Source organism: Equus asinus, chromosome 24 (assembly GCF_041296235.1).
Source record: "Equus asinus isolate D_3611 breed Donkey chromosome 24, EquAss-T2T_v2, whole genome shotgun sequence".
Classification (NCBI taxonomy): domain Eukaryota; kingdom Metazoa; phylum Chordata; class Mammalia; order Perissodactyla; family Equidae; genus Equus; species Equus asinus.
Window position 1 is genome coordinate 33,049,718 of NC_091813.1, and position 19,482 is coordinate 33,069,199.

Consider the following 19,482-nt stretch of genomic DNA (forward strand, 5'->3'; position numbering starts at 1 on the left):
GAAAACAGGCAAAGATGCTCCATATACATCTGGTTTGGCCACTATTCTCATCCCACGCTACTCTGCATCCAATTTCTAGTTTCTAGGATCCCCTAGAGCACTCTCCACCCTGTCACACATTTCTACCAGCCTTTTCCTTTCAGAAGAGTGCTGTCCTCTGATAACCCTCTTACACTGCAGTGATGAATAACAGCCCTAGGAAGTGGATGTCTGTGCTGCATCTGCCATTTTGATCTGAAAGATACTAAAATATTTTCATTCTGTTTGTTTTTAATTGTACAATAGCTCAAGAAAAAAGGTTAAGTCATTTTTAGCGTTCTCTTCTGGGTTTTCAGAAAAATTCAGTAATATTGATCCTGTCTTCTTTGTTTAAAAGTTTGATAGTTTGTTCATCATGGATGTTTTTTATTAATATTGATTTTTTATCTCCATTAGTGAGTGTTTTGGTATCCCTTTAAATTTTGTGCACAGGTCAAGTACCTCATTTTCCTCAGCCTTTCTCTAACCCTGCTTAACATGGTCCTCAAAGCTCTTGATTATATGACATTCTCATCCAGGGACAATGATAATCATATGATTGTGAATACTGATATAAGAAGAATACTATAGAAACACCTGTAGCCAAAACTTTCATGCCACACTTCTGATGGTACCTAATAGATATACATTCTTGTAGATTGAAGTGTTCTCATTTCCAAGAGTCCTGTGTTAAAATGCAGAGCTACCATACAAAGTGTGGGGGCAGATAATTCGTTAAAGCATTAGAATTTCTGTTATCTGAAATTTTCTGATATAAAAACTAATTGGTTGAGATTAGGAGAGAAGAACTGAGGTTTAATATGGAGCAGAAGAGAAGGAATCTTCTTGAGCATTAGGAGAGCTTTGTAGATGCAATGCTGGGTGCCAAAAATCAACATGAGATCAATGATTAGCTGTAGATGGGGCAATCTAAAAGCCTTGAAAAATAAGATGTGAGAGTCATAAAGTCAAGCATCTACATTTGCCTGAACTAATTTTCCTTGCTCTGATTACCTACAAAGCATCAAATGCATTATCCTCCCTCTCCAAATAAAAAGGTCTCAGTAAATACACATTGCTCTAGCAAATGAAGCACTTAAAAGAATTTGCACATTTTATTTGCTTATTTTAGACAACTTTTGTGAATATATTTCAAAAATTATATAAAAATAGAATGCTGCTACATTAATAAAATCAATAGCAATAATCATAATAAATATTGAGTAAAAAGAAATGCCAAAATGATAGTCATCTTTATTTGTGATAAATGTTGGCATGATGGAAGCAGTGCATTTACTAATGGAACCATACAATCATAAAGTATTTCATGCATAAATATCCAAAATAAAATTATCATTTTCCAGGAATGAAAACACTTCAAAATTATAGTGTGCACAGCTCTAAATTGATTCTATAAATGGATTCCAGAAAATCATTTACCGCATGGTTATGTTTAAGATGCCACTCAAGCTTCCTGAGTACTTGAAAGGTGAAGTCACCTATGCCCAAAACTGTTGACAATACGAAAAACAGAAGACCTACATTTTCAAAGAAGACTAAATGCTTGGTGTAACAAAAGATACAGAAAAAATACAAAGACAGTTTCCAGTTAAATGATACTGATACACAAAAGGCAAATTAGTGTTTTAATTATGCATCAGGCTTAATTTCATGTAAGCCACTCTCAGTCATCATAATCTAAAAATTCTTCATCTGTATCGTGATTGCAATTCTGATTGTCATCAGATTCATTTACTGCACCCTGTTTTCTCTCTGGGAGGCAATATAGTGCATGGTTAAGAGTACAGATCCTGGATTCAGACTGCCTGCATTTATAGCTAGATTTGTGCCTTTAGGAAAGGTACTTAACCTCTTGGATCTCAGTTTCCTCATCTATGAAATGCTTATAAAATGACTACTATAATTTTATAGGCATTTTAACACTTAAATGAGATGATACAATGCCTGACATATAGAAATTACTAAATGACTGTTAGCTATTGATGTTATAATAGAAAGAATGGTAAAAGTACTTAATCAAATTGGAAAATTCACTTTTAAGAAAACATTATTAGCATGTGCAGTGGAATATCTCATAGGCAACCTCAGATGCTGCTATAAAAACATATTTGTGTTTGTTTATGCGCTTTCTGTGCTCTCCAACCTTCAGATTGTCTACAGAACCACTCAGAAGGAGGATGGTACGTACCATTTGAACATGTCTTTTCCTTGGGAAACAGTTTTCCCTTAAATCCAGCTGCTCTGTGATAGTACATGTCGGCTAGTGCTTCTAAGGACCCACTAGGAAGAAAATCACATGCTAGTGACACAAACCCTGGAAGATGCTAAAATTTAAAGATGTCATCCCATCTCTGATTAAAGCAAAGATGAGTGATGGTGGTGGCGGTGAACCCACATTCAGAAGAAAACTATCAGTAATAGATGCTTTTACCCTGATTTTTTGAACAGTGTTGAACATTATAAAATGGCAAATCGTAACGTCACTTCAAAGATATAGAATTGGTTTATTATAGATGAAAGATTGTAAAGGCATGCTTTTTATACGGAAAAAAATGCTCAAAAGATTCTGAAACAGATTTCAAGGGATGCAGCACAACCTGTTTCCAGGAAACAGAAGCATCAAATAAGCTATCTTTAGTACTGTGAAACAAGATGAGGAAATTAAAGATATCATTCAACTAGTCCATGTTCTCTTTCCTCCTCTGCTTTTCCCTACCTAGAACTCTCTCCCTGACCTTCTAACCTTTCTTTCTGGATGATTCTTGCTTATTGTGGTTGATCATTCAAACCTCAGCTTGGATATCACTTCTTCCGGGAAGCCAAATCTAGGTTGTGTCAAATCTAATTTGTACTTTGCAGCACCTGAACTTCATGTACCACAGCATTTGTGACATTTCATAATACTGCCTCTTTACTTGTTCATATCCTCACTGCTGGGAAACTCTTTGAAGCCTCATTCACATCTTGTTTACAAGTGTATTACCGGAGCCACTCCTGGGTTAATGCTCAGTAAATATCGGTTTAAAAAAGTAGGGAGAGGGGAGCCAGCCCCACAGCCTAGTGGTTAAGTTTGGCACACTCCTCTTTGGCAGCCTGGGTTCAGTTCCCAGGCACAGATATACACTACTCATCAGCAGCCATGCTGTGGTGGCAAGCCACAGCCAAAGTAGAGGAAGATTGGCACAGATATTAGCTCAAGGTGAATCTTTCTTGAGCAAAAAGAGGAAGATTGGCAACAGCTGTTAGCTCAGGGCAAATCTTCCTCAGCTAAAAAGAAAAAAATGTAGAGAGAGAAAAGAGAGGGCAGAGAGTAGGAATGGAGGCAGGAAGATGGACAAGCAGTTCCTCCTTCATTTCAATAATGGCTAAGCTGCCAAAAATCTCAAAAACAAGGGGCCATGTGGTCCTAGACTCAGTTGTGGCACAAAATGAGGGAACTTATTTGTGTTAGTCCATAAGGGCAGTTCAAACATCTTTCCTTACATCCACCTGATTTAGTTTTTACATCTTTTTTCATGGCAAAGCTAGAAAAAGAAATTTCTCATACTGGCTTACTTTGTTTGCTAGAGTTTTTTCAAGCCCAAACATGAAAATATCTTTAAAACAATTTAATTCCTCTGAAATAATAGTGAAGAAAAAAGCAATCCAGTAATAATCTACAAAATGGGAATATTATTTTTGTTTCTGTTGGGAAAGTTTTATTCCAATGAGTACTAATGAAGGAACACAGAAAGTGGCCCATCTTACTTTCTAAGATGTGTGGCTAATGTATATTCTGTTGAGATGAGATTGACACAGAAAACAAATATCTCTATCAACTATCTTAATATGCATTCTTTTCAAAGAAAAATATTTAGAAGGCTAACTTAGTGCTTTTCTTTATTTAGTTATTTTGTAAATTCAGACTTACATATTACACATTCTTCGCTTATGAAATTTTTATCTGGAGGAGAAAAGAACCACAAATGTGACCGGTAAATGAACAGGGTCTTGCCTACTATTGGACACACAACTGAGTCCTCTCTTTGTAATACTTTACTAATTTTTTTTAAAACTTCAACTTAAATTTTATATTAATTTATGTTATATCATTTGTCCTGACTTGGAACCTCTTAGTGGCCCACCCAACCTCTATCTCCCCTGTTCCAGAAGAATCCAAATAATACCAGTAATCTACCCTATTTTTTACTCCAAAGTGGAACCTTCATCTGTCTGTGTAGTCAAGCTGTGCATGGCATTCCCTTGGTCAGGTGGATCAAGATTTTTCGGGCTCTGAAAACTATAAGGGTGCTGTCTTTCAGAAAAATAATACTAATTATGAATATAAACATATGCATGATTAAATAGTTATTAATAACAAATTTAAAAATCTTAAAGCTGACTAAAAGTACTAACCACAACAAAATCCAGAAAAACAATATCATTTTAATGAACTGCTTGACTCATCTCTACATTATCCTTTTTTTTCAAAATGCATAGCTATTGATTACCACTTCTTATAAAATAATTTTATGGCATCATTTCCTACAGAGAGAATAAAAATATACTTCAGTCTTTTATCGTAAAGTTAAAATCAAACTCTGTTTTCATTGAGAATTACTTGCTGGTTTTTAGTTCTACTACAGGCATATGCCCTACAAATAGGGGAATTCTGATAAATTCCATTTCATGTAGCTCCCATCAAATAGCAAAACAAAATGTATTATTTATTTATACTTGTATATTCTATAATATGAAATGTATTCCAGAGAAGAATAATCTTTCATTTTAAAAAGTTATACATGAGAATTGAATCCTTAGCTAGAAATTTTCCTCTTCTGATATTGGAAGAGTGTTCCATAGGCTGTTTCTTATTTTCTACATGTCAAATCTTTTTTTCCACCAGTATTCATGTCTTTCCAGTGCCAGACACTGTAAGACATGTTCATATCGCAATTCACCCTAAGCATAGTGGACAGTAAGCTGGAAAGCTAGCAAAAATTTAACTATATCAAATAAAGAGGAAGGCGACTGCAAACCACACAAATCTACCCCATTAACCCAAAACTAAGTGAACTCTCAATTTAAATTCTCCTTAGCAACAGTCACTCCAAATATTCAAACTTAAATGCCACCTAAAATGAAGGATGGTATGAGAGAGAGTAGATCAAAGTTCAAAGACATAGTAGTCTTAACTAACTGAGATTAAAATATTTTATTTTGCAAATTTTACAAAAAAGAAAATATGAACATATGATCACATTGCTAAGGTCTGTCTCAGAATTTTAGAAAAAACTCATACTTCACACCAAATCCACCTCTGTCCCTGGTGAGTGTGTCTGGCCTGGATTTGGGCATGACACCCTACTCTCTAAGCTGACCAATCAGAGTGAAGAGAAGTACTATTTTTCATGTATTGGGGAGAGGTTTCTCTACCTTCTTACTGATGATGTGAACGAAATACCTCTTGCAACCATGCGGAAACTGGCCAGGGTAAGTTAATGCTGGCCAAGTAGGTATGGAAAGCACTTAAATTCTTGAAGAACTCTTCAAGATATCTTCATACCATCCCTGAAGCTTACCCTATCTTTGAATTTATAGTGTATCAGGAAAATACTATTTAAGCTAGTCTGCATTAGAGTTTTCAGTTACTCAGCACTGAAATCATCCTAATGGGTGCATACAATTAATCTGCATTATTTTTGAAAGTCTCAATGTTTGAATAAGACTAATTTTATATTTTCACTAAGATATTCTCAACTATGAAATTATCGAATTTAAAAATTATTGTAAACTGTTGAATTACACAACTATCACAGATGGCATAAGTTTTTTCTCAAATGATAGAAAAATTTTAAAACTTCTGATATTTCTTAGGTATGATAAGAGTCTCAAGGATATTCAAGTATATAAAACAAAGTTAATGTGTTAGAATTTACATTGTATCCTATTCTGCGAAACAATCCCCTAAAAGAAATATTTTAAGTTAAAAAAAATAGGTTGCAGAGTATTTTTAAATGAATTTTTGAAGTTCAAAACTAAAGCTTAAGCCTCGTACAAGCATTGACGTGAAAACACATATTAAAGTGTTTTCCCATTGGTGAGATACGTTTTAAAAGTTTGCATATCTCAATTAGACACATTTCAAGGCATAAAATTGCAAAAGAATTTCCTTTTATTGTCAGTAAAACAAAAAAATCCGTAATTCCCTTAAGACACAAAACTCATTTAAAGTTGCATTCCTGTATAGCTACTGTCTTGATTTACAATCATCAAAGGTCTGGGAAGTCCCAGGCAAGAGACCATAATTTAGAGTGAGAGAGAAAAGTGATTAAAGAGAAAGAAAAGGAAAAAAAAGTTTTATTTAATAATTCCAAAAGGAACATAACAAAAGGCATTATCAGAAAACATTAAAATTCATTCAGAGGCAAACCAAACATACATAAGCAGAGAGAAGTAAAAAGTATTACCCAGAGGAATACTGATTAGTTCGAATTACTAGAATTTTAGTCTTTAATATAGAAACAGTTTACACCCTGAAATTCCCTGGCTGGATAAGGAAGCACTATTAAAGAATGGAGATGAGGAAAGAGAAACTGTTGCATTGTCTTTGACTGGACATTTCTATTCCATATGCTTTACGTTTCCCAAAATGTTTCCTGTTGGTAGGAAACTGTTAGCACAGTTCTTATAATGGCTTCAGGTTGCATTTTCCCTTATTCTCACTATGAGATCCACTTACACAGATCTCCCAGGGACCCCCAAAGAACAAATTAGTTTTTTTTTCTAAATGGATGTCATATTTATAGATGTTTTTATGTCTACACCTTACTAAAATATACAGAAACGTCTGCAAGAAAGACTGAATTTTATGCTTTTTCTGCAAGTGTTTGGCACCCATTCTACAGCTCTGCAAGGGAAGATTGTGTTTAAAACAATTCTTGGTCTTCTAAAAATGCTGTATAATAATGGTATGCAAAATGCGTTTAACTCAATATTTCCATGTGTCTCAGTCCTTTTATGATTATGTCTTTTTATTAGTTATTTCTGTTTATTGTCCCAGGAGCTACACACTTCAGTAGTTAGACAAGACAAATTGTGACTGCTAGAAAAACAGTATTTTTATTTTCTGATTCTCCAAAAATTTTTACTACCACTTTGGCCTTAACCAAATGGCCAGTTATTTCTCCAGCTAAAATGAGTTTATCGGAGATCAGCAAAAAAAATTGCAATTCAGGGTCTGCAACCATGAAAGGCACATGTAAGACCCCCAGAAGCAAGAGGAGGAGAAAGTTTTTATAGAGGTGAAGAGGGGGCTGGTAGTGCTATTATAAACAAAGGATTCATTAGAGGAATTGCGGGTTCACCGTGTAATGGTTTTTCATTGGCTGAGTTGTGACAGTCTCTAATTGGCTGAACCTCTTGCCGGTGAAGAAGTCTTCTTCTTCCTGTTGGGCTCTACTATCCACCTGCTATCCCACTTTGGCCTCCTGACTCCAATGGTTTTTCAGATTATTTTATCTAAATCATAAAGATTTACAACATTGTATAATTCCAAGTGTACATTATTATTTATCAGTTTCTATATAGACTGTCTCGTGCTCACCGCCAATAGTGTAATTTTTATCCATCACCATACACATGTGCCCCCTGCTGGTACCCTTTGTCCACCTCCCAACCCCCTTCCCCTCAGGTAACCGCTAATCTGTTCTCTTTATCCCTGTGTTTAGCTTCCACATGTGAGTGAAATCATGCTGTATTTGTCTTTGTCTGGGTTATTCCACTTAACATCATACCCTCGAGGTCCATCCATGTTGTTGCAAATGGGACAATTTTGTATTTTTTATGGCTGAGTAGTATTCCATTGTATATATATACCACATCTTCTTTATCCATTCTTCAGTTGATGGGCACTTGGGTGGCTTCCATGTTCTTGGCTGTTGTGAATAATGCTGCAATGAACATAGGGGTGTGTAGACTCTTTGTCTTGTCAGTTTCAAGATCTTTGGATAAAGACCCAGTACTGAAATAGCTGTATCATATGGTGTTTCTATTTTTAATTTTTTGAGAAATCTCCATACTGTTTTCCATACTGGCTGCACAGTTTGCATTCCCACCAGCAGCATATGATGTTTCCCTTTTCTCCACATCATCTCCAACATTTACTACTTTTTGTCATGGTAATTATAGCCATTCTGACAGGGCCAGGTGATATCTCATTATAGTGCTAATTTGCATTTTCCTAATAATTAGTGATTTGAACATCTTTTCATGTGCCTGTTGGTCATCTGTATATCTTCTCTGGAAAAATATCTGTTCATATCCTCTGCCCACTTTTTGATTAGGATTTGTTGTTGTTGAGTTCTATGAGTTCTTTATATATTCTGGAAATTAACCCCTTGTCAGATATATGATTTGCAAATATTTTCTCCCACTTGGTGGGTTGTCTTTTCATTTTGTTCATGGTTTCCTTTGCCTTGTAGAAGCTATTTAGTCTGATGTAGTCCCATTCATTAATTTTTTATTTTGCTTCCCTTGCCTGAGTAGACATGGTATTCAAAAGATGCTGCTAAGACTGACGTCAAAGAGTGTACTACCTATATTTTCTTCTAGGAGTTTTATGGTTTCAGGTCTTACATTCAAGTCTTTAATCCATTTTGAGTTAATTTTTGTGTATGATGCAAGATAATGGTCTACTTTCATTCTTTTGCGTGTTGCTGTCCAGTTTTCACAACACCATTTATTGAAGAGACTTTCCTGTCTCCAATGTATGCTCTTGGCTTCTTTGACTAAGATTAACTCACCACAGATGTGTCATTTTCTTTCTTGGCTCTCAATTCTGGTCCATTGATCTGTGTGCCTGTTTTTGTACCAGTACCATGCTGTTTGATTATTATAGCTTTGTAGTATATTTTGAAGTCAGGGAGTGTGATGCCTCCAGCTTTGTTCTTTTTCTCAGGATTCCTTTGGCAATTTGGGGTCTTTTGTTGTTCTATATAAATTTTAGAAGTCTTTATTCTATTTCCATGAAAAATGTCATTGGGATTCTGATTGGTATTGCATTGAATCTATAGATTGCTTTAGGTAATATAGACACTTTATGTTTATTCCTCCAATCCAAGAGCATGGACTGTCTTTCTATTTCTTTATATCTTCTTCGATTTGTTTCAATAATGTCATAGTTTTCAGTGTATAGGTCTTTCACCTCTTTGGTCAAATTTACTCCTAGATATTTTATTCTTTTTATCACAATTGTAAATGGGATTTTATTCTGGACTTCTCCTTCTGCTGGTTCATTATTAGTGTATAGAAATGCAACTGATTTTTGTAAGTTGATTTTGTACTCTGCAACTTTGCTGTAGTTGCTGATTATTTATAATAGTTTTCTGATGGATTCTTTAGGGTTTTCTGTATATAGAATCATGTCATCTGCAAGCAGCGAGAGTTTCATTTCTTCCTTTCCAGTTTGGGTTCCATTTATTTCTTTTTCTTGCCTAATTGCTCTGACCAAAACCTCCACTACTGTGTTGAATAGGAGCAGTGAGAGTGGGCACCCTTGTTTTGTTCCTGTTCTCAGAGGGATGGCTTTTAGTTTCTCCCTGCTAAGTTTGATGTTGGCTGTGGGTTTGTCATATATGGACTTTATTATGCTGACATACTTTCTTTCTATACCCATTTTATTGAGAGTTTTTTCATAAATGGATGTTGGATCTTGTCAAATGCTTTCTCTGCTTCTACTGAGATGATTACGTGATTTTTATTCCTTATTTTGTTGATGTGGTGTATTCACATTGATTGATTTGCAGATTTTGAACCATCCCTGCATCTCTGCTATAAATCTCACTTGATCATGGTGTATAATCCTTTTAATGCATTGCTTTATTTGGTTTGCCAATATTTTGTTGAAGACTTTTGCATCTTAGGAGTTCTATTGGTTTCATGTATCTGTAAGTCCAGTTCGTTTACCAGGTTTGGGAAATTTTCAGCTATTATTTCTTTGAACAAGCTCTCTGCTTCTTTCACCCTCCCTTCTCCTTCAGGAATACCCATAATCCTTATGTTGCTTTTCCTAACTGAGTGGGATATTTTTCAAAGAATTCTTTAATTTTTTTTTTAATTTTAATTCTCTCTCCTCCACCTGAAGCATTTCTATATTTCTGTCCTGTAACTCACTAGTTCCTTCCTCCATAATGTCAGCTGTATCTTTCAAGGATTCTAGATTATTTTTTATCTCATTAATTATATTCTTCAGATCCAGAATTTCTGCTTGTTTTTTTTTTTTTATAGTTTCAATCTCTTTGGTGAAGTATTCCTTCTTCTCATTATTTTTATTCCTAAGCCATAGAACTGTTTTTCTGAATTTTCTTGTAACTCATTGAGATTCTTTATGACAGCTATTTTGTGTTCTCTGTCATTTAGATTGTAAATTTCTGTGACTTCTGGGTTGGTTTCTGGAGATTTGTCACTCTCTTTCTGCTCTGCATTGTTCCTGTAGTTTCTCATGGTGTTTGATGAGCTAATCTTTTGGTGGTACATTTGTGGTAGTATCAGGTCACAGATTCCGCCTACAACTGCTGGGGGGAAGCAGGAGCTGTGTTTCCAATCGCACCCTGTTTGCTGGAAGGTATGCACCTATGGTGAAAGGTCCCAACTGGCCAGGAAAGCATTTGCACGTGGGCTCAGGGCTGCTGCTATGCCAAGATGCTTTCCCACTTGTGGGGCTACAGTGGTACTATGGGTGCTCACACTGGCTGGGAAAGTGTTCATGTGTGTGTATATACGCCGTCACCTCTTTTGACGGTTGCACTGGCCACTGTGCTTGAGGGATGGGGCCTTTTTGCAGGATTTGAGTCTAGACCATTTGTTGGGGCCATGGTAGCAGGATGGGTTCTCTCAGCAGCCAGGAAAGCATTCTCTTGCAGGCCCCGGGCTGCCTCCACCCCTTCCCACATTCACACTGAGGCAGGTTCCCACTTTGCGGGCTGTAGCAGTACTATGGGTTCTCGTTTCAGCCAGGAAAGCATTTCGGTATGTGTACAAGGCTGCCAGGGAAGGGAGGGGAGTGCTCGTCTATCTCCACCACTTCCTGGGGAGCAAGTCCATCTACCTTCGAATGTATAGCTGCATGGGTCCCTCGGGTGTCCTGTTGTGCTGTGTGAGTATCCTCCACTGGTTAAAGAATGTCCATTTAGTTGTAGTTCAAAGGGAGAAGGATAAAGGGAACAGCTCACTCTGCCATGCTGCTGACATCACTCCTCCTGACTACAATTTAATGAGGTTTCTGATTATTACTTTTTGTACCTCATTTAGGATACAAAACTTTTGACTTTGTTCCTAAACACAGATTATTTTCAGTCTAACTTGAGAGACAACACAAAATAATGATTAACCATGGAAGTGATAACAATACACAAGAGCATTGTTAGAACACAAGGAGAATATGAGAGGATAAGTGGGTGTTCAATGATCCCTTGTTTATTTTTTTTTAAATTATGAAATATTTCAAGTGTAAATAAATACAGAGAGAGTAATAGAACAAATATCTATGTTCCTACCCTTCAATTTTGTTACTTCTTAACATTTTTGTATCTTAAATTCAGAGCATTCAAACTAATAAGAATACAATATTACAGATACATATTAAATCCATTTTGCTAGTGTCCCCAATCTATTTTCCTTTCTTCCTTACTTAGAAGTGACAACCGTCCTAAATTTTGTGTGTTACTTCCCAAAGCATGTTTTTATAGTTTTACTATACACACAAACACAGCAAACAAGCACACAGATACAGTGTATTATCTATAATACATGTGTACTTTTGTGCATGTTATATATTTATAATTGTATATATATGTTTATAAACCTCATAACATGCTATCATACTGCACATCTTTCTGCAACTTGTTTTTTTCACTTAACATTTTTGTTTAATCCTTATCCATGTCTATAAACTATACATGAATATCTAGTTCAATAATTTTTACTGCTATGTGGTGTTTTAATACATGATTAATATACAATATATTTAGCCACTTTGCTTTTGATGTAAATTTGGGCTTTTTTCTCATTTTTCCCCTATTAAAAACAAAATAACAATAATCATCCTTGTACATGTCTTTGTGCACACGTGTGAGTTTTTCTAGGGTATATTCCTAAGATTAAACAGAAGCGCTGAGTCCTACTACATGTGCAGCTAAAATGTTATTCATTATTGCAAATTATTCTCCAAGGTAGTTATACCAGTTTATAATTCTACCATTAGTATGTAAATTCTATTTTTTAACAAAAAATACCATTTAAATTAATTAAGGAAACATCTAATCCAAGAATTTAGAGAATATATATTGGCATAAACCCAAGAAAGTGGCAAAAGGAAATAAAGAGTAGAAATGAATAAAAATAGAAAGCTTGAAAATAATATGCATTGCCTGATCATTTCTTTGTCAGGTTTTATGTCTAACTAAATGTTAATGATTCAATCATCAGCAATGTTAGATAATGGCATCAGGTAAGTATTCTATAGCTTTATTTCTCTTTATCTGCTTTGTCTGTTAACGTTGAAAGAGGTATTTAAAACTTTTTATTGTGATTGTGGGTCAATTTTTCTTTGTAATTTCACTCATTTTTACATTCTTATCTTTACTTTTAACCAAAATAACATAAAACAATCTTAGGCCAAGACAATAGTAGATCCGCTACCTATGGAAGTCAAAACTAGTAATACTATTAGCTTTGCGGGATTCCGTGAAACATATGAGTTATACAGACAAAATTGAATGTGATTCTATATATGAATATCTAAGACAGGTGTGTGTGGGTGTGTTTAATCAAGTAATTGTTTACATCAATTTGTATTTACTGCACAGTTTTGATTCATACTGACGTATCATAATTTATTTAACCAATTCTTTATTTTGGATTCTTAAATTTTTCTTGATACTTAATAATTTTACCAAATGCCAAAATAAACAGCTTCTATGGCCAAATACTTGTGTAAGAATTGTTTATTTAAATTCTTAAAAAAATAAATTATGGCACATAATTATAAAAAAATTGTAATATACTTGATACACATTGTCAAATTGCTTCTATGAAATCTTGCACCATTTTATACTTCCACTTGCAAATTTTAAAAGTATATTAATTTTTCTACATACCCTCATTAATACTAAGAATACTGTTTTTAAATCTTTGACTATATAAGAAGTAAAAATATATTTCTCATGGTTGTATCATTAAATACCAATGGTATGTAAGTACTTCTTTTCAACTGTTTATTGACCATAAATGGTTTTCTTTATTGAAGTGTTTGTTTATAGCTATCCTTTTCTTTTTTCTAATGTAATACCAATTATTTCTCAGTTATTTAATGGGTTTTTATTTATGATATAAACTGATGTAAAATATTTTCCCACTTTATCATTTGGTCTTTAATTTTTCTCTTGTGTGGTTTGGCATACTGTAACCTTTAATTATAATGTAGTTAAATCTCTCAATTTTTTGTGATTTCTTTAATATTCCTCCAACATTCAAAAAGCATACACTAAGCCTCCACTATATGTCAGGAACTGTTCTAGATATGCAGAAGACAATAAAAAACAATTAAAAGCGCTGCCTTCTTGAAGATAACATTCTATTCAATTGTATTTCACCGGTATTATGATCGCCATGCCATGTCCCATGGTAACAAAAAATTATAAATAATTCATTATTTTTCTAGCTATTTTCTGATGTTTATTTTATTTTTAATTAATTGAGAATTTATTTTCTTACATGGTGTGAAGATATTGCTTGTGTTCTTTTACAAATATCTAAACAATTATCCTATAATTCTCCATTTCCACACAATTGGAAATGCCATATTTACTACACACTAACTCTTAGTTGTCCCAAATTCTGTTGCTGTCTTTAGCTTTCAGTTAGATTTTATTGATCTCTGCTTAGTTGTTTGTTTTAGATTCATCCTTTAAAAGGTTTGCATTGTTATAGTACATTTCAATATTCATTTAATTTTATAATAATTTTCTATGTACCATAAAATAGCCCATTTATTGAATAAACAGAATAAAGTAAGCACTATACATTTTAAAATGTGAAAGTGTTTGATTATAGGTATTGTCATGGGCTTTTATGCATTGCAAAAAAGTGAGACTAAAAGTTCTTTTAGCTGTGGCTTAGTAATCTATTTTGAAAACTTTTGCATTTTGCCTAAGGCTGCACTTTGCAATACGCTTCAGATAAAGTTTCATTTTAATGTTCTATTACACTTGTTAACATATTTGCATCCTATTGTTCTCATGCATGCACAAATGCTCGCATTTCTACTAGATATCGCCATGTCTTATGATTTAAATTTTTTCAACATTGTCACATTAAAAATATAACTGATCTCAACTAAAACACTTCCGAAATAATTGTTATTAGAACAGCAAAGACCATGCCAAAATTATTTATACTTTCCATTTATCTGATTCTTCTATTTCAAGTATCATACTCCTCTCACCTTCGTACACATTAGGCTTGCTCTAATCACAAACTTTAAATGACTCCACATTACCTACACAAAAAGGCCTAACATACTTTTCAGAACTTTTGGTGTCCTCCACAATTTTTTCCCATTTTATTTCTTCAGCCTCATCTATTACTATTGCCTAAAATAAGTCCTCTACTCTAACTGGCTAGTGTGGTCCATGTTGACTTATTCAAAGCTAACTAAATATACTATGCTTATACGTTCTTTGAGGTCTTCTGCCTTCCTCAAGTCCATTGTTGTTTGTGAAAGAATATTTCTTCTGCAGCTATCTAAATTTACCCATATTTAAGACAGCCCAAACATCACCACTAACATGACACTTGCCCTGTCATTCTTGTATAAACTAGTTTCTTTCTCTTGCAGAATATTACCAGCCTTCCACCTCACTCACTTAATGCCTAGCCTTATGATGCCTAATGACATATATATTTGTCAGATAAATTAATGATTGAATCATACCATATATTGTCATCTTGTGTTGCCATCTCACAAATATTTTGGAAATAAATTTTCATTTCTTACATTCATAAATATTTTTCACGCTACAGTGAGGGAAGAGTTCTATTATTAATGTTACTAGTCTCTGACAGTGTCAAGCAAAGTTGTTTGATAATTGAATGAATTAATGAATCAATGAGACTAATAGGTTGCATCCATGTTTTCTTCTCATCTGTAAGTATATTTACTTTTTCTTTGCCTGAAAGCCCTGCTGTTTGTATTCTGTCTAATATCTTCTTTTATCTCTGAAGGTTAAAATGAAATTGCAAATTCAATAAAAAGGTCTCCTATAAGTCGCATTTTTTTGGTCAAATTCAATAAAAACTGTCTGGTTTTATCTAAATTACCTAAGAAACGTAAAATCAGTAGGTCTGACCAGATGTTGGGTTTTTTCCCTAAAATTTTTAGCTTCTTTTCTGGTCAAGAATGTTTATGACAGCATTTTGATGTATTCAGTAGTTATGCAACTGAGTTGAAGTTTGGTTTCTTGTCCAAATTTGTTTTAAATTTATCCTCTTTTTGTTTTCTTTTAGGAAAATCACTAGTCTTTTAAAATTCAATGACCTCAATTAGGAAAGTTTATGTTTACTTAAAAGCACATAGTGATATTTAGAATAACATTCATAAAGTGGCTATCTACATTTTGTCAAAATATCGTAGTGTTGATAATGCATAGACAATAATTGTCACATAATTTCTGTACCTTTGAGATGATAACATGCAAGAATAAATTTCCACTTGTAATATTTCTTTGAATTTTTTATTGTATTTTATCAGTGCATTAGAAATGGAAAATGTCTGCAGGTTATTCTTTCTCTCAATAACATTGTAATATATTTTAAATCACTGGAGTATTATTTTCTCATCATTGTTACTGACAATGCATGTGACAAATCTAGATTAAAGCTATAGACTGTAAATATTGATTCAAGAAAAGTAAATGTTCTTTATTTGCAGCCAAGGGATAGAAAAAAATTTCCTAGAACTGTTCTAGAGTACATTCATATGGAAAGATTGTTCAAAAACATGTTAAAATTCTGATTTTGTTTCCTCTCTTCCACATCCTTGTTTTAATCCTCTGTCAGCGTAGAGCGCTCAGATACCTCTGCTGAGAGATAGAGAGCTCTTATATTCCAAAAACTGTTAAATACATTTTCACTTATTTTTATGCTCTAGTTAATGTATCATAACCGTGTTCTTCAGCATTTAGACAGTAATTTATCTAGTGCTGTATCCTAGATGGCCTTAGATTCGGTAAGGGCAAGAGAGCTGAATACAGGAAGGTACATTCAGTTAGCAGGTATATTAATGTGACCAGTAGTCTGGACATGGTGATTAGGAAATGAAATACTATGTAAGGAGTGCACATGGTTGCCTGAGGACAAATTTAGGTTAAATCTGGGATAACTAGAGAAATGAGAAGACCAGTGAAAATCATTTTTTGACTATGCTGGTTACTTCTTGAGCTGGGCCATTTGTCATCATATTTCTTCTTCTTTTTAATTATATCCTGGTATTGAATTATGTCTTTAATCATTTCTTGTTCATTTTTTTCTCCTGGAATGCTTATATAAGGAAATCTTCTATTAATCACATTCCCCTTCAGCTCTATCTATTTTTGTAAAATTGCTTTTCGTTATTACAAAGTAATATTTTCATCATAGAATGTCTGGAAACAATATAACTATAGAAAGAGGAAAACAAATCTCTCATACATAATCACTGTTAATATCTTGTCAGATTTCCTTTGTGTCATTTGCTGAATATATTTTTATGGGATTGTGATTATATATACATTGTAGTCTTGCCTTCTCATTTAAAAAGCATTAGCTGTTTCTCTATTTTACAAACTGTTTCTAAATACATTGTAATAAGGGGATGATATCCATTTTGTAGATGTCTTATAACTTAGTCCAATTTGGAGAGTGTAGGGTATTCTGTTTTTCATCTATCCTCATCATTTTAAATTTCTTATCCTCCCTCTCACATAACCATCTTCTCAATTCTTTCTCTACACCAAAATATTGGATACATTTAATCTTATAATGAACTCCCTGGCTTCAATTAGAAGATATTTATACATTCTTAACTCCTCTGTTTCTCCCAAACTTCATCCAATCTATCAACAAATTCTTTTGGCTTAATCTTCAAAATATATCCAGAGTCAGACTTCTAGCTTCCAATTAGAATGTAGAAAGTTGGAATGAGTGCTATTCTCAACACAAAATAAGAAGAAAGGTAATCAAAAAAACCGTAACTTTTGCTGAATCTATCAGATAGCTGACATCACAGAGCAATCAACTAGCCTGAAATCTAAGGAAAGTGGAACATCTCCATGGAGCAACAGGGCACTGGCTTATCTGGGGCAGAGAACAGGAGGAAGAAAAGGCTGCCAAGCTTAATTACTCAGCCAAGTGTGGAGAGTACAAAACCCCTGAGAGCCTCAGACACAAAGATAGTTTGCACCTACTTGCATGTTCTCCTCCTTGGATCTCACAGTGTGTACCCAAAAAAGTGGGGTTTTTGTGGAAAGGGAGCATGAAACTGGAGAAAGCTGCTTTTTCTGCTGCAGATAAGACAGGAAGTCTTGACTATATCTTCCTCCCATATGGAACAAAAGAATTAATCCTCTAGAGGAAAAGCAGCAAATTCTGTCACCCCCTAGGCCCAGGTAAAGGGCCACTGTGGTTAGAGTAGGGAAACAGAAAACAAAATTAAACTCTGGGGGAAAGGCAAGCAAAGGTTCCAGGACTATTAACCATCTCCCACCACTGGAGAGGGAAAAGGAAATAGAGAAAGCTACCCACAAGACAGAAGGACATATTGCCTGCCTGAGACTCAGCATGAGCAAAGATGCAGAGAATGCCCCACATTTCTCACCACAAAGCCAGAAAGAAGAGATTAACAAGTACCAGAAGTTTCCCTCCAGGGGAGGAATAAATGCAAAGAAATGCAGGATCAACAGGGAAAGATGCACACTGAGAGTAGAATTTAAACAGTGAGAAAAATCCTCCAGGAATCCAGATCACACCACATGCACAAGGTAAACTGAGAAGAATTTGAAGATATGGTACAACAAAACTAAACTAAAATTAATTTCTAATTAGATTGACTCACCCGTAACAAAGGCTTAGCAGAAGAGACATGCTATTTCCAGGCATAAATACAGTTTACTTCAATTTCTACTGTCCTACACAAACTTCCAATCACAAATAATAAGACATCAGAAAAAGGAAAAGGGAGGGGTGGGGCGACTGTCAGAGACTAAGAAATCGCAGAACCACACTGAGATGTGGTAGAAGACATCACTGGGAAATTGAAATAGCTGTTCTTAACATGTGAAAAGCTCTAGTGGAAAAGGTGGGCAACATGCATGAACATATTGGGAATTTTAGCAGTGAGATGGAAATTATAAAAGAGGTCAAATGGAAATGGTAGAAATAATAAATACTTACCGTAAATGAATAATGTCTTTGGCAGGCTTGTCGGGACACTCAGCCTTGACTACAAAGGGGCACAAGAAAATCTTGAGGTGGGGAAAGTGATGAAAGTGTTCATTGTGCAAGTAGTTACGTGACTGTATACATTTATCAAAACTCCTAGAAATTTATACTAAAAGTGGTGAATTTTACTGAATCTAAATTAAGTTGTGTATGTATATATGTGTATATCTCCAAATCCTATTTCTTACCAATTCTGCACCTACCATCATTGTCCAAGACACATTATCTCTTTCTGGAATATGTAAATAACTGGACACTGATGGTACTGCTGACAAAAAACAAAATTCCAATTCTAAACTAGGAGCTAATTTAGGTAGAAAGGTGCTGAGTTTGTTTTAGGCATCTTAAATTTGAAAGCATTGTGAGGCACTCATAACAAGATGTCTGGCCTTTCTTCATCAAGTTCATGAAGAACTTGCTCTTCTCACATAAATGTCCCTCAGCAGTAAAAACTTTCCTCTTCTTCCTTCCTACAATTTTGGGTCATTTTTTGCTGCTTCAACTTCCCCCACCCCTCCTATCTAAATTCTGAATTTCATCCTCGTTTTTGCTCATTTTTTTCCAAGACTTCCTTTTACCATTTTCCTCTTCTTGTGCAGTTAATGAGTAGGGTAGTGAGAAATAGCTTTCATGAAAAATTTAGGAAATTTATCCAAATAAATTATTCTTTTTATTTGGTACACCAGAGGCTATCCCCCTTAAGATTATTTCCCTTATGACACACACTTGGCTTAAAACATAGGCCTTTCTTTTCCTTAAACAATGTTACAGAGGATCCTGTTTCTATAGAAGGCATCATAGGGGCTGGCTCTGTGGCCGAGTGGTTGGGTTCGCGTGCTCCGCTTCGGCGGCCCGGGGTTTCGCCGGTTCCAGTCCTGGGCATGGACGTGGCACCGCTCATTGGGCCATGCTGAGGTGACGTCCCATGTG